Source organism: Manis pentadactyla, chromosome 5 (genome assembly GCF_030020395.1).
Source record: "Manis pentadactyla isolate mManPen7 chromosome 5, mManPen7.hap1, whole genome shotgun sequence".
Lineage (NCBI taxonomy): Eukaryota > Metazoa > Chordata > Mammalia > Pholidota > Manidae > Manis > Manis pentadactyla.
This window is the reverse complement of record NC_080023.1, coordinates 174212591-174226299: the sequence shown is the minus strand read 5'-3', so window position 1 is coordinate 174226299 and position 13709 is coordinate 174212591.

The following is a 13709-nucleotide window of genomic DNA, read 5'->3' as shown; positions in this document are numbered from 1 at the left end:
TCCCTTTGTTCTCTGGGGCCCTCATTTGAATCGCTGTGGAGCGAGGGTAGGGAAAGGGGCAGTGGGGCAGGGGAGAAGCTGGGAGCTTAGGCAGGCCGTGGAGAGATTCTTCCCGTGTGGCTTTCCCTCCTGCCTCCCCGTGACATGCTGGTGTTCTGGGGGCCTGGGGCAGGCGTCTGTGGCAGGGACGCAGGCGGCCAGGCTGGGAATCCCCTTTGTCCGCCATGGAGCAGATGCCTGCCCCAGGTCTCCAGGGTCCAGCACGTGTGGGCAGCCCAGCCAGGCAAGCTGGCAGCACTCGTTCAATGGGGACAAGCTGACCGCTGTGTGGCCTGAATATCCTGTGCCAGAGGCCAAGGGAAACCAGAGCTGGGCCCCAGCATGTCCGCGGGGCAGAGGACTCCACTGCGGCCAGAGAGAGGGGAGGCAGGAGACAGGGAGTGTGTCTATTTTGGCACCAGCCAGTCTCAGAAAAACCACAGAGAACATTTCAGCACAAGCTAGCAAGACCCATGCAGCAAACCGCCTCCTTTGCTTCCTCCCTCTGACTTGGAATCTCTTGGCTACTGTGGAAGGGACCAGAACAACAGAAGCAGAAGAGAAATGTCAGGCTCAGCTCTGGGTTCTTGAGCCTCCATCCTTCTGCCCTCTTGCAGCCCACCCTCCTTCCTCCATGGGCCACGGGCCATCAGGTGCTGGAGACTGTAATGAGCAAAAGCAGTTCCCCAGCCCTCTCGGAGCTCACAGCCACCAGGGAGGGGGTTAAGGAATTGCTCCAGTGTGGGCATCGAGCCCCGACTCAGACAAGTTCAACGAAGGCAAGGTGCAGGGTGCCACCAGTGATTAAAATAGAGGGAACGGGGGTCATCAGTGAGCTCAGGGGAGAGAAGGGCATTCTAAGCAAAGGAAACAGCATGTGCAAAGGCCCGGCAGCAGGAGGGGGCACATTGAGAGAAGAAAGGGGACCATGATTTTTGAATCATCCCCAGGTGATTATAGGGAAGGGACTAGTGGAGCCCAGAGGGGAAGCATGTGGATCTCACATGAAGGATGATGTGAACACCATCCCCTCCCTCAGTCAGCCCTTTGCAGTGACCCAAATTCTCCACCACATTCTGTTTCTATTCCAATACTCAAAACAGCCCTGTGAGGTGGGCTTTAAGATACCCCCTCATCAAAGGGAGGACTCGATAGGGTGCAGGCTTCACCGTGGGCTTCAGAGCTAGTTTGTGCAGAAGTCAGTACTCAAACCCAGCACAGACTGAAGTTGGCATCCTCACTGCCCTTTGCATGGGTCTGTGAAGTAGATGAGGGCTTTCTGGGCCACCAGGGATCCCTTTCCCTGGTCACACCCAGCCACATTGGCTTTGAGGTGCCCACATCACCCCAGTCCTTTAAAAATATACAAGTAGGGGGCTGGTGTGCCCACTCTCCTAACAAACCTCAAAGCCAGGTCTAGCCTACACCCCCAGCACTGCCATGCAGGCCTCCCTCTCTTTGAAGAGAAAGATCTGCTGGTCTCTCTCCTGACCTGGGTGCCCCTTTCTGCCCCACCACATAAGCCAGAGGAGCCAGACCAGTCAGTTCATCTTGCGGGGGCCCATCTCTGATGCTTACTGTCATTTCCCTGGATTTGTTTTGTACATTGCGGTCCCCTGTGTCCTCCATGTGACTTAGGTTGCATTGTCTCACTTACATCTGACCTCTTGGGAGCAGTACAATTCCTGAGTCTAACCACCACCAGGTCCTGAGCATTTCAGGCCATGGTGAAGCGTGGGCCTCAGGGCTGTTCCCTTGCCAGCCAGCAGAGCCCTTGCCGTGAGCATGCTGCCCCTCTCTGCCTCGGGATCTCCAGGGTCTGTCAGATGGGAGTGGCACAGAGCCAGCCCCCTAGGTTTGCTAGACCCAGCTGCTCAGGCTCTGCCCTCACAAGCCCATGCACTGTGCCTGGCTGTGAGCCTGGCTGGGACGAGGATTCTCCAAGCTGATGTAAGCAGAGTAAGGAGTACTCGGTATGTATTAGCAAGGATTGTTGTTGGTACTATCTTCCCATTACGAATCCCTGTTATGCTGAAGTGCTGTGCTCAGCACTTTCCACGTGTGGTCCCAGTTCAGTCTCTGACAACCTGTATATAACACTCCTGTTGTCATCTCTGTAGAAGAAACTGGAGGCCAGAGAGGTTAAGTGACTTTCTCAAGGTCACACAGTCAGTGAGTAGAAGAGTCAGGATTTGAACCCAGAACCACCTTGACTCTACATTCCAGGGCTTTAATCCAGAACATTCTTGATGCTGCCCCTTGATGCTGCCCAGCCCAACCGTCTCATCCCAGCCCCAGGGGGAGCAGGAAGGGTGGGGGAACATGAGGTGAGCAGAGCAGGGGAGGGGAAGGCCTGCTGTCCACTCACACTCAGCTCCTGCCCTTGGCCCACAGGAGACACTGCTTGTTTCTCCAAGCATGGGTGAGCAACCTGTGCATTGAAATGTCTAGGAAATGAGGTCCAAATGCAGATTCCTGGGCCTCGCTGCATGCCCACTGACCATGAATCTCTGAGTAGCTGATACCTTCCCTAGGTAGGGATTTAGCAAATTAAATGCAGGACAAACAGTTAAATTTGAACTTGAGATGAACAATGAATGACGCTTTAGCATAAGTATGTCCCAAATGTCTTGTGGGATATCCTTATACTAAGAGACTATTTGCTGTTTATCTGAAATTTGGATTTAGCTGAACATCCTACAATCATCCTGGCAACCCTTTTCCCAGGTGATACAGGTGCCTGAGGAACAAGAGCTCTCCTGGAGGCTCAAATCCTTAAGAAGCTTAAATTGGGCAGGTACGTATGAAGTCCACTGCTGTGTGCCAGCCCTGGTACAAGTTCATGGCCCCAACAGGAGTAACCCAGGCGAGGTCCCTGCTCTCAGGAAACTCACATTCCAGCCCGCACAGGTGGGGAGACTGAGGCCCACACAGGAACCCTCCAAGGGAAGCTGGTAGAGAAGCCAGGTGGCTAGGTCCTCACGCCCCAGGCAGGCCTTCCCATAGTCAGGAGCCATCTGGCTCAGACTCAAACACCTGGCATCTCCCGAGTGGGAAACGTTCCCCCCTGCCCCTCTGGGATGGTTCCCCCCTCCCCGTAGCAGCCAGATGGCCCAGCAGATCAGGGGGTGGTGGGGGCCGAGTCGGGGGGCTGGGAGACCGTGCACTAGAGGCAGCCCAGATGCCTTTGTGGGGCACAGAGCGGCAGCCGGCTGTTTTCATCGCAGCTTGTTTCCGGGAAGGGGGAAACATACACACGCACGACACCCGACAGCCCTCTGGCTGTTTCATTTCAAAGAAATCCAAGGCTCAGAAAGAATCTAATTAAGCATCTCCTCAGCAGTCTTAGCTTGCATGGAATATAATTGCTCATGAAACTTGGCTTATCCCTGACAGGGTGCTGAGGGGCCAGTGGCTCTGCTGGGACCTGAGGCAGGGTGGGGGTCACTGTGGGGTACCGAGGGATTTCTTTTGGGTAGTGCATGAACTCCTGAACCAGCCCTCCTTCCCCTTCGGGCCAGCATCCAAACAGCCATCCCAAACACCCTCACTGGTGTTTCTGGAGTTTTAGGATTTGACTCTTCCCCAGGTCCTGAAGCCACATGGCACTGGGTTTCAATGCCTTCAACTAACTGTGTGACCTTGGACAAGTCACTTACTCTCTCTGAACCTTTGTAAAATTTGTAAAATGCTGACCTTTATAAAAAATGTAAAATGCAGCTGATCATTCTTTCCCTCTAGGATTGTCATAGGGCTACATGACACATAGGGCCTATCACACTGCTGGTGCCCTATGAGGCCCAGAAGATATTCTACTTAGTCTTCTTGTTGTGTTGGTCACCAGAAGCCCCATGAGAACAGGACCGTTATTTCGTCCACCCAGAGCACCCAGCATCTGAAACAGCTTCAGGCTCAAGGCAGTTTTTCAGTAAATAATGAATGAGAGAAGGAATGCCCTAGGGTCTGGGAGAAGCTTGAGTTCAGCTTCAAAGAGCTAAATGGCAACCTTGGAGGCGACTGGGGTGAGGCGGGATGGGGGTCCACACAGGTCCGAAATGCTTCCAAAAGATGTTCTCCAAGTGGGATTATCACCGCCACTTTCAGATAAGGCCACTGAGGCTCCGAAGGGAGAAGTAAGTTCCCTAGACTGCTCAGAAAATGCAAATGCAAATGTGGTCGGGTCCCCAGTCACCAAGGTGGTCCCCAAAGAGTCTCACCTCTTGCTATTCATGCATGCCTTTATGTAATCTCCTCCCTTATCGAGTAGGGCTGACCTGTTCATCCTAAATAGGGTTTTGTGGAAATGACCACGTGTGGCTTCTGAGGCTGGGTTATAAAGACATCCTAGTCTCCAGCTTGCCTTCTCTCGGACGGCTCCCTTGGGGCAGCCAGCAGCCACGGTGTGAGGGTGCTTCAGCGGCGCTCTGCAGAGGCCCGTGTAACAGCCGGCGCCAGGAGCATGGGCTGGTTTAAAGGCAGATGTCCAGCGTTCTGATCACTGTAGCCCGGCCAGCACCTTGGGTGCCACTTCATGAGAGGTCCCAAGCCAGAGCCACCCAGCTGAGCTGCTTCTGAATTCACGGCCCATAGCAACTGTGTGAGGTAATAAACGTTTATCATTGTAATCACTAAGATTGGGGGTAATGGGTTAGGTGGCAACAGATAACTAATACAACAAGCCACAAATAGGGGAAAACATTTGCCAAACACATCTGGTAACACGTATGTCCAGAGTGTATGAGGAACTCTCACAACACAGTCATAATAATAATAATAATAAACCAAACAACTCAAGAAAATGCACCAAAGATTTGGACCAGCATTTCACAAAGGACACATGAATAACCAATTAACACATGAAAAGATGCTTAACATCATTAGTCATTTGAGAAATCCAAATTAAAATCACCTTGAGATCCATCTCCACACCTACTGGAAAAGAAACTATTGTAAAATCTGGCAAAACCACATGATGACGAGGATGTAGAATAGCCAAATTCTTATTTTTTGCATGTGGGAATGCAAAATGGTACAGCCACCTTGTAAAACAGTTTGGCAGTGCCTTATAAGTTAAATATACATATTTATCATATGACCCGGCCACCCCACTTTTGGCACTTACCCAAGAGAAATGAAAACTCATGCTCACAAAAAAGACTGCATATGAGTGTTTGCAGCAGCTTTACGTGTAATTGCCAAATCTGGAAACAACCCAAGGTCTCTCAACAAATTGTGGTAAATCCCTACAGTGGAACACTACTGGTCCATAAAAAGGCACAAACTACTGATACACATGCATCATGGATGAGTATCAGATGCCTACTGCTAGGGGAAAGAAGCCAGGCCCAAAAGGCTACGTACTGTATGATTCCATTTATGCGATAAGACAGAAAAGGCAAAACCGTGTGGACAGGAAATAGCCGAGTGGTTGCAGGGGCTGGGGCTTAGGGACAGAGAGTGACCACACAGAGGCAGGAGGGACTTTGTGCAGTCACAAAACTGTCCTACACCTCAACTGTGGCAGCAGTTACAAGGTTGTAAGTTTGCCAAATCCTTGGAACTGTATACCTTAAAAAAGTGAACTTTACTCTAAATAAATCATACCTCAATGAGCTTGACCTTAAGAGATTTCCTCCAGAAAAAAATGCAAATCAAACCTACAATGAGATACCACATCACATTCACTAGGATGGCTAGAGTCAAAAAGTCAAAAAATAAGTGTTAGCAAGGATGTGGCTAAATTGGAACCCTCATACACTGCTGGTGGGAACTGAAGATAGTTTGGCTGTTTTAGAAAACAGTATAGCAGTTTCCCAAATGATTAAACATAGGGTTCCCACAGGACCCAGCAGTTCCAGTCCTAGGTATATACCCAAAGAAGTGAAAACATGTCCACAAAGAAATTTGTACAAAAATGTGAATAGCAGCATTATTCAGAACAGACAAAAACGCCCCCAATTCCCATCAACTGAATAATGGATCAACAAAATGGGGTTTATCCAGACAATAAAATGTTATTCACTCATGAAAAGGAATAAAGTAGTACATGCTACACGCTATGAGATGAACCTTGAAAACTTGCTACAGGAAAGAAGCCAGTCACAAAAAATGACAGTATATATAAAAGTCCAGAATGGGGAAATTCATAGAGACAAAGAGTAGATTAGTGGTGGTTTAGGGCTGGGGGATATAGAGGTGTGACAGCTAAAGGTCATGGGGTTTCTTTTTGAGGTGATGAAAATGTTCTAAAATTGACTTCAGTGCTGGTTGCCCGAATCATTGAATATACTAAAAGCCATTTGTGGGTAAAACTAATATTCCAGAACATCTCGCCTGGCTTTAGTGCATCTCCATATTAACAGGCGTTCCTAAGGGGTGGAGGGAAGTAGTTCGTCTCCATATCAATGGCTAATTACCCTGGCAACCGAGGGCTTATCTGAACCTGAGAGGCTGGGGGGAGGCCTTGCTGGCTTCTGCCAGAGCAGGAAAGAGACGGCCTCCCAGACCACAGTTTGTAAGCAATAAATGGGTTTTAAGCTTTATTTCTTCCTTAGACTGATTTCAGTTTTAGGGGTATTTGGCCCCAGGATTTCCTCTCCCCAGAGTTACACCATTGGATAAAACACATATACACTTAAAATGCTGAATTGTATGGCATACAAATTATATCTCAATAAAGTGCTTAAAAAAAAAAAGAAAGAAAGGAAAGAAAAAAAGATATCCCCAGGCCCTTCTGGGCCGAAGATTGGACTCCCCAGCAAATGCCCAGGGGAGGCCCCTGGACCCAATGGGTGATCCCCAATATACCACCTGTCTTCCTGGCTAAACATCTATCTTAATAGTGATATTTGGGATAATTTTATCCCATATATTTTTTTTCCTCTGCTGAGCATGTGCCCTAGAAACCAGAAATTCTATTTTGGAGGTGAGTCTTGGACCACTCCTGGACTCTAACAGCCCCTAGGTGTGGCCTCAGAGGTGATTTGAGAGACTCCAGAAAGACCCGGGCTTCTGCAAGCAGCGCTGCCCGGCCCGCCGGGCGAGGCTCCCGCCTTTGGTTCTGGCCTGCCTTCTCCAGAGAGCTGCAGTTGTCCCCAGAGAGGCCAGAAGGCACCCAGCTCTTTGGGGAAGCATTGGGTAATCAGACGGTTTCTTCTCCTTGACGAGGAAGAACGGGGGCAGCTGGGAAATGCTGGCAGCTATAAGCTCTCTGGAAGGGAACACGGAATCTTAATTAAAACTCAGGTCCTGCTAAGGGTTGACTGGGGGAGCAGATGACCTAGAGCAGGTTAGGGCAAGTGTGGTCTCAGAGCAGCAGCGGCACCAGGAACCCAATCAGCAACGCAGATTCTCACCTGCTGGGTCAGAAACTCCGAGTGTGGGCCTCACAGTCTGTTTTTGAAGAAGCACTGTAGGTAGTGCTGATGCAAGCTCATATTTGACAACCCCAAACAAATGGATGATTTCATTCATTCATTCATTCAACAACACTGATGCAGTGCTGCCAGCTGTAACCTGGAATTACTGGAGGCCCAAGGGTTAAATACATCAGTGGACAAATAGAGTAGTTTGGATGGTGGCTCCCCAAAAGACATGTCCCCCAAAACCGGTGAATGTGACCTTATTTGGAAGAAGAGGCTTTAGAGACATAGTTAAGGATCTTGAGATGAGATCATTGTGGATACCTGGGTGGGCCCTAAACCCAGAGACAAGGAGAAGACCCCGAGAAGTCCTCATGAAGATGGAGGCAGAGATGGGGTGACCGGCTGCAAGCCAGGGACTGGAGCCCCCAGAGCTGCAAGAGGGAAGTAAAGATGCTTCCTAGAGACTTTGGAAGGAATCCGACCTGCTGACACCTTGATTTCTACACGTGTGTCCTCCAGGACTGCGAGAGAATAGATTGCTGCCATCTTAAGCCACCCAGTTTGTGGTCATTTGCGACAGCAGCCCCAGGAAACTAACATTCAAGACAAATATCGGCCATGACCTTATAGAGCTTATATTCTAGTGGTGGAGATAGATGAGAGATGAGAGATGGCTAGACCGACAGATGAGCAAGATAAGTAAGTGACAAAGACAGTCTCGCACAATGCCCGTGCCACTGCGGCAATGAGACAGGGTGATGTGCTAGAGAGAAGCCGGGCCGGGGACGCCGGGTTGAGACCCGGAGAGTGAGAAGGAGCCGGCCCCTTCCACATCTAAGGGAAACTACTTCCGGCTACGAGGTCTGCCGATATAAGGTGCCTGAAGCAGGGGCAAGCTTGGCACATTGGGGCAACAGGAGGAAGGCCTGGCTGTCCAGGGTGGGTGACTTGGGGGAAGCAGGGAAGAGGATGAGGTTGTAGAGAAACAAGGGCCGTGGGAGGAGTTTGGGGATCTCTCCAAGTGCAGCAGGGACCCTCGGAAGGTGGGAAGCAGGGACGTTGGTAGGGGTTGGGCGGGGAGGGCAGAGCAGAAGGAGAGCTGTCAGGAGGCCTCGGTGGGCGGGCGGTCTCACCTCCGGATGAGGCCGCCTTGGACTATGGTGACAGGTGTGGAAATGGAGAGGAAAGTGGCTCAGGGCTCTGCTTTGGAGCAAAAGCCAGTTTTCCTGCTGCTGGACCACCTGCGGAAAGGTGCGGGGCAGAGAGCGGTATTGCTTACTAACATAGGAAACATTGAGTGGATTAGTCATCTCTTGCTGCAGAACAAATTACCCCAAAATGTAGCGATGAAAACAACACATGGGTGTTATCCCCCAGTGTCTGGGGCTTAGCTGGGTGCTTCTGCCTCAGGGTCTTTTATGAGGCTGCAGGGAAGGTGCCGGCAGGAACTGTGGTCATCTCAAGTCCCACCTCAGGGAGCACCTGCCTGTGAACCACTCGCATGGCTGTTGGCCAGAGACATCAACTCCCTGCCACATGGGCCTCTCCACAGAGCAGGTCACAATGTGGCAGCTGGCCTCACCAGAGTGAGCACACAAGGGCCAGAGAAAGAGCAAGATGGACATCAGTTTTTTGTAACCTAATCTCAGAAGTGACCTCCCACCATTTTGCCACATGCTATTCCTTAGCAGTGAGATTGCTGGGGGCCTCTATAGAGGCTGCCACCACACCAGAGTGGAAATCAAAGGTTTTCTTTAGGATATGAAAAGTTTTCAATGCTTTAAAGTGGTAAGTTGAGATTGTAGCATGGCTGATGGTACACAAGTGGTTAAAGATGAATGAATGAATGAATGAATGAATGAATGCATGAAAAGATGAGTAGGTGGATGGACGAAGGATGGATGGTCCATTGTTGAAGGCTGGTCCTGCAAAAATCACTTAAATGCCCCCTGCCCTCCATGCCCCAAGGACAAGGTCTCAGAAGCAGGGGCCTTCCTAACACATGCTGGACCCTCCCTGCCCTCGCATTCCCACCAACCACATGGGTTGAGCTCTTGGGAAGGTGAGGTCAGAGGTGGTTTCCTGCGCACCCAGATGGACACATGGGCTTCCATCCTGCTACAGAAACACGTCAGTGCGCTGGGGTCCGTAGGGGGAGCCACTGGCTGCCTTGGAAGAATTGCTGATAGATCATGGAATTCCACTGGCCAAGCCACCATTTCTCCAGGCCAACAAGCTTGAATTATGACAGAAGGATTCAGAGCTGGTGGAAATTTAGAGGTCACCCACAAAGACATCTGAACATTTGTTTTCTATCTACAGCCTCATTTTCCAGCTGCATGGTACACTTAATCCAACATGAAGTATCACATATTAAATTTTCTCCCTGATTATAGTCCTCCTCATTCTCAAATCATCTTTGGCACCCAGTGGGTACTTCCTTTGATTTCTTTTGGTGTGTGTGGATGTGCGTGGTTTAAACCAAGCCTTTGCACTTTGGTTCTCTTTGAATCTATGCTAGGATGCTGGCTGGGACAAGAGCCAGGGAGCCTGCAGCCTGTTCGGTGCCGTCAGTGAGACAAGCTCCCCGAGGCGTGTCCAGCAGGGCAGGAATGCCGAGGATAATTGGAATAGTCAGGGAGAGACGGAGACTTTTCCATACTAACTGGGCTACTGGGGGTGAACACTCTGAGCTTCAAAAGAAGCCTCCCAAACGCGAGGCCATTAAGTCATTATGGCTGATTACATTCAGAGGGGCCTTGCTGGCAAGCCTCTAATTGGCAGCACTCCTGTGATTTTATGGGAATGGGGCTGGGATGGGGATGCTGACATCACTGGAAAAGCAGCCCTGCCCGACAGAAGCCAGATGAACCGGGGACTTGAATGTTTATTCTGACATTGTAACAGGTCCATCTGCAATCCCTTAACAGTCTTCTGTTCCCAGTGGCCACTTGGTACAGTGACCCTGGATTCTTTGTGCGTGTCCCATTCACAGGTGGGGGAGGCCAAGACGAAGGTCAAGGGGATGCTGAAGACTAGGGGGTCTCCATGGGCCAAGCACACCCCCTTCACCCTTCAGTCCTTCCTCCATCCAGAAATGAACGCTGAGGCTACTAGTATGGGAAAGCAGCTCGTACGGCGGAGCCGGGCTTGCGGTCAGAGGAGGGAAGCTGTGTGGGTGCCCAGTGGAGAGAGCAGGGCGGCACCCCAGAACCTCCAAGGGTAAGAAGCTCTGGAGCTTTATTTACATGGCAACCCTATGTTTTTGTTTAGAGTGTATGTTTATTTGGAGTGCCTTGGGGGTGGGTGTCTTATATATTTGGCTGCCGTAACAGAGAGACACAAAATAATAGTGGCTTAGCACAGAAATTCATTTCCCTTTCTCATCAAGGTCTGGGGTTCCAATCCAGAGCTGGTGGAGCAACGTCACAGTCAGCAGAGACCCAGGTCCCTTCTACCTCCTTTCTCTGTGTCTTGCACACATAACTTCCATTTCAAGAACAAAATGGCTACTCCTGTCTCTGCCATTATTTCCGCATTCCAGCGAGAGGGAAGGCGTAAAGGGGCAAGGAGTGGCCTGCTCCTTCCCTTTAAGAGTGCCTGCGTATGCAGAACCGACCTCCTTGAGGCGGGCTTCTGGGATTACTCAGTTCAACTGCTGGCCAACTAGTCAAACTCATCTCTGGCCCACCCTTCCCTCTGCCACGTGCCCTTGGCTATTTTGGAACTTGAGCATTTCTGTCAAGTCTATCCTAACATCCTCAGCAGACTGTTTTCTGAGCCAAGGATCCCATCTCTTCTTTAGTGTGGACCCAATCCACCACCTCCAGCCTTGGACAGCAAACACCCACGGCTGAGGGCTCTGGCCATATTTTAGAAGAAAGCATACTCTCCCATCTCCATGTAGAGAATTCTGTGAGGGACCCTGTTTGTTCACTGTTTTACCCCCAGAGCTCAGCATATGTCTGGTACGCAGACACTCAGTAAGTATTTGCTAAATGATTGAAAACCTTCTTGAATAATCATACTCTTAATAATCATCATCACACCTGCTGTTTCCTGAAGACATCTGTGAGCCGAGCACGCATTATACAGTAGCCACTGAGAACAGGAACTGGCCAGCGTGGTCTGCCAAGAGCCAGGTAGAAAAGACTTCTGTCTTTGCAGGCCAGAAGATCTGTTGCAACTACTCAACTCTGTCACTCTGTTTCTAAAGCAGCCGCGGGCAACATGTAAATGAGGCACATGGCTGTGTTCCAATAAAACTTTATTTACAGAAGTAGAAGCAAGCCAGATTTGGCCAGTGGACCATTGTTTACTAACTTCTTACCACTCAAAACAAAACAAAAAAATGTCCTGGGTTCGGGGGAGGAGATCTGCAGGCATCTTGTAGAGCTGACATGGGGGTGTATGGTAGATTGGACAGGGGAGAAGGTGCTGGAAGACCTAATGTCCACACCTGAAGCAGGCCCATTTTAGGGGTACTGGCCTGACTTAGTCCTCCAGTCTCTGAGAATCACCTCCTCTCCCATCCACGGGAGAGGTGCCCAGCAGAGCTCTGGCGGTACCACGCGAGGCCACCCTCTGAGCATGTTTGATGGGACCAGGGGTGGACGCTGGACCTGAGGGAGCCCTCAGAATTGGAATACAGCCTCTCTGGTCCAGCACAAACCGAGGACATACGGACTTGGGAGTCGGAGAAGCCGAGGGGCCTGGCGGCAGAGAGACCCCAAATGGCAGGTGAGTGGTTAGAAGCAGAGCTGAGAGTCCCTGACTCCCTCAGACCTGCTGGCATCCCGTTCCTGGGCGCTCCTGCCCCCGGGCCCCACGACGCGCTCTGCATCCTGTACTCAATGGTCCCTCTCCCCTGAGGCGTGTCCTATGGGCTTTCATTATTCCCACCACACCTCCGCTTGCAGGTGGAGACACTTCCTGGGGGGCCAGCCATCCTCACTGAACCCCTTTCTCCCACCGGGGCTCCTGTCTTGCTGTTCAAGGGCTCATTTGTTCCTGGAGTAGCTCAGGACATTACCCAGCTAAATGAATAATGTGGAATACTTGAAATTTCCACTCACACACTCCTGGAAAAAACACATTAACCTTTAAGAAGGGAATAATGGCTTCGTTTTCAAGTGACCTTATGGATTAACCCTCAGCAAGCAATTTCTGGGGAAACCATGGCCCGTGGCAGGGACCCAAGTGGGTGCAAAAGATGAAAAAAAAAAACACATGAAACCCAGTAGAATCCTTTGCCAGCCTTGAATAGAAGCAGACAACTAACTGTTGACTGATGGCAAAAACAGCAACACCCCTTGCTCCTGAGAGACACCCGGTCTGCCCACCAGGAGGTTGCCTGCTTCAGGACAAGACCAAGGCTGTCTTTCCTGGATCTGCTGTTGACCTGCGGCCAAGCCAGAAGCTGGTGCTCTGCCAGTGTGGTCTCTGCTCTCTCTCCTATTGGATCTCATGCCAAACCAGAAGGGGATCCTTCCTCCTCAAAGTAGCCGCCCCCGGGAAGAGGTTCTCCACAAGGCCACTCTGCCAAAACGTGCGCTTGAAACACAGACTCCAGGGAGGACCTGTGGGAGAGAACTGCACAGTCCACATTCCTCTGGGGAACGTGCAAAGGTGTTAGCACAGTAAAGGCTCTGAGAAGTCCTGCCAGAAGAAACCTGTTTAACTTTATTGAATAGCAGTATTTTCCAAACTCTTCTGGCCACAGGAAGCCTCCCTCTCACCCCTTCTGTATTTTGGATAACACCTGTGGATGTTTGGCAGAACTGCTTCTCCACGAGCATCCTTTAGAAAATGCAGACCACAGAACATACCATTGCTTATCCTCCCTGCCATCCGGGAAGCTTGGCAAAAACAGAGGCGCTCAAATTGGTCTCACTCCTCAGAGGTGCCCAGCCACGGAAACCTGTGCTGATGCATGAGTGACTGTGGGTGAAGGAGTGATGGATGGGTGGAGGCCTGGCTGCAGGTGTGGTAAATGAATGGATGAATTGGAGAATGAAGAGGGAGCTCCGGTCTTTTCTGTGGCTCCCATTCTTCCCAGCCCATGAGAATGGTCACAGCCACCTGGGATGGTCTGTGAACATGCACTTGGGGTCAGTCACGCTGCTAAGCACGTCAGAGAGTCACACTTGGGTGTCCCACCCCTGGGGAGCCATTCCCCTGTTACACAGAGGGCCTGCTAGTGGGGAGGTGGCTCAGCCAGGACTTGAGTCCAGGCTGCTTTGTTTCTAGCAGGCATCTACTGTTTGGCCTGGCGTGGTGGCCAGCAGCTGTCTGGCACAAGTTTGC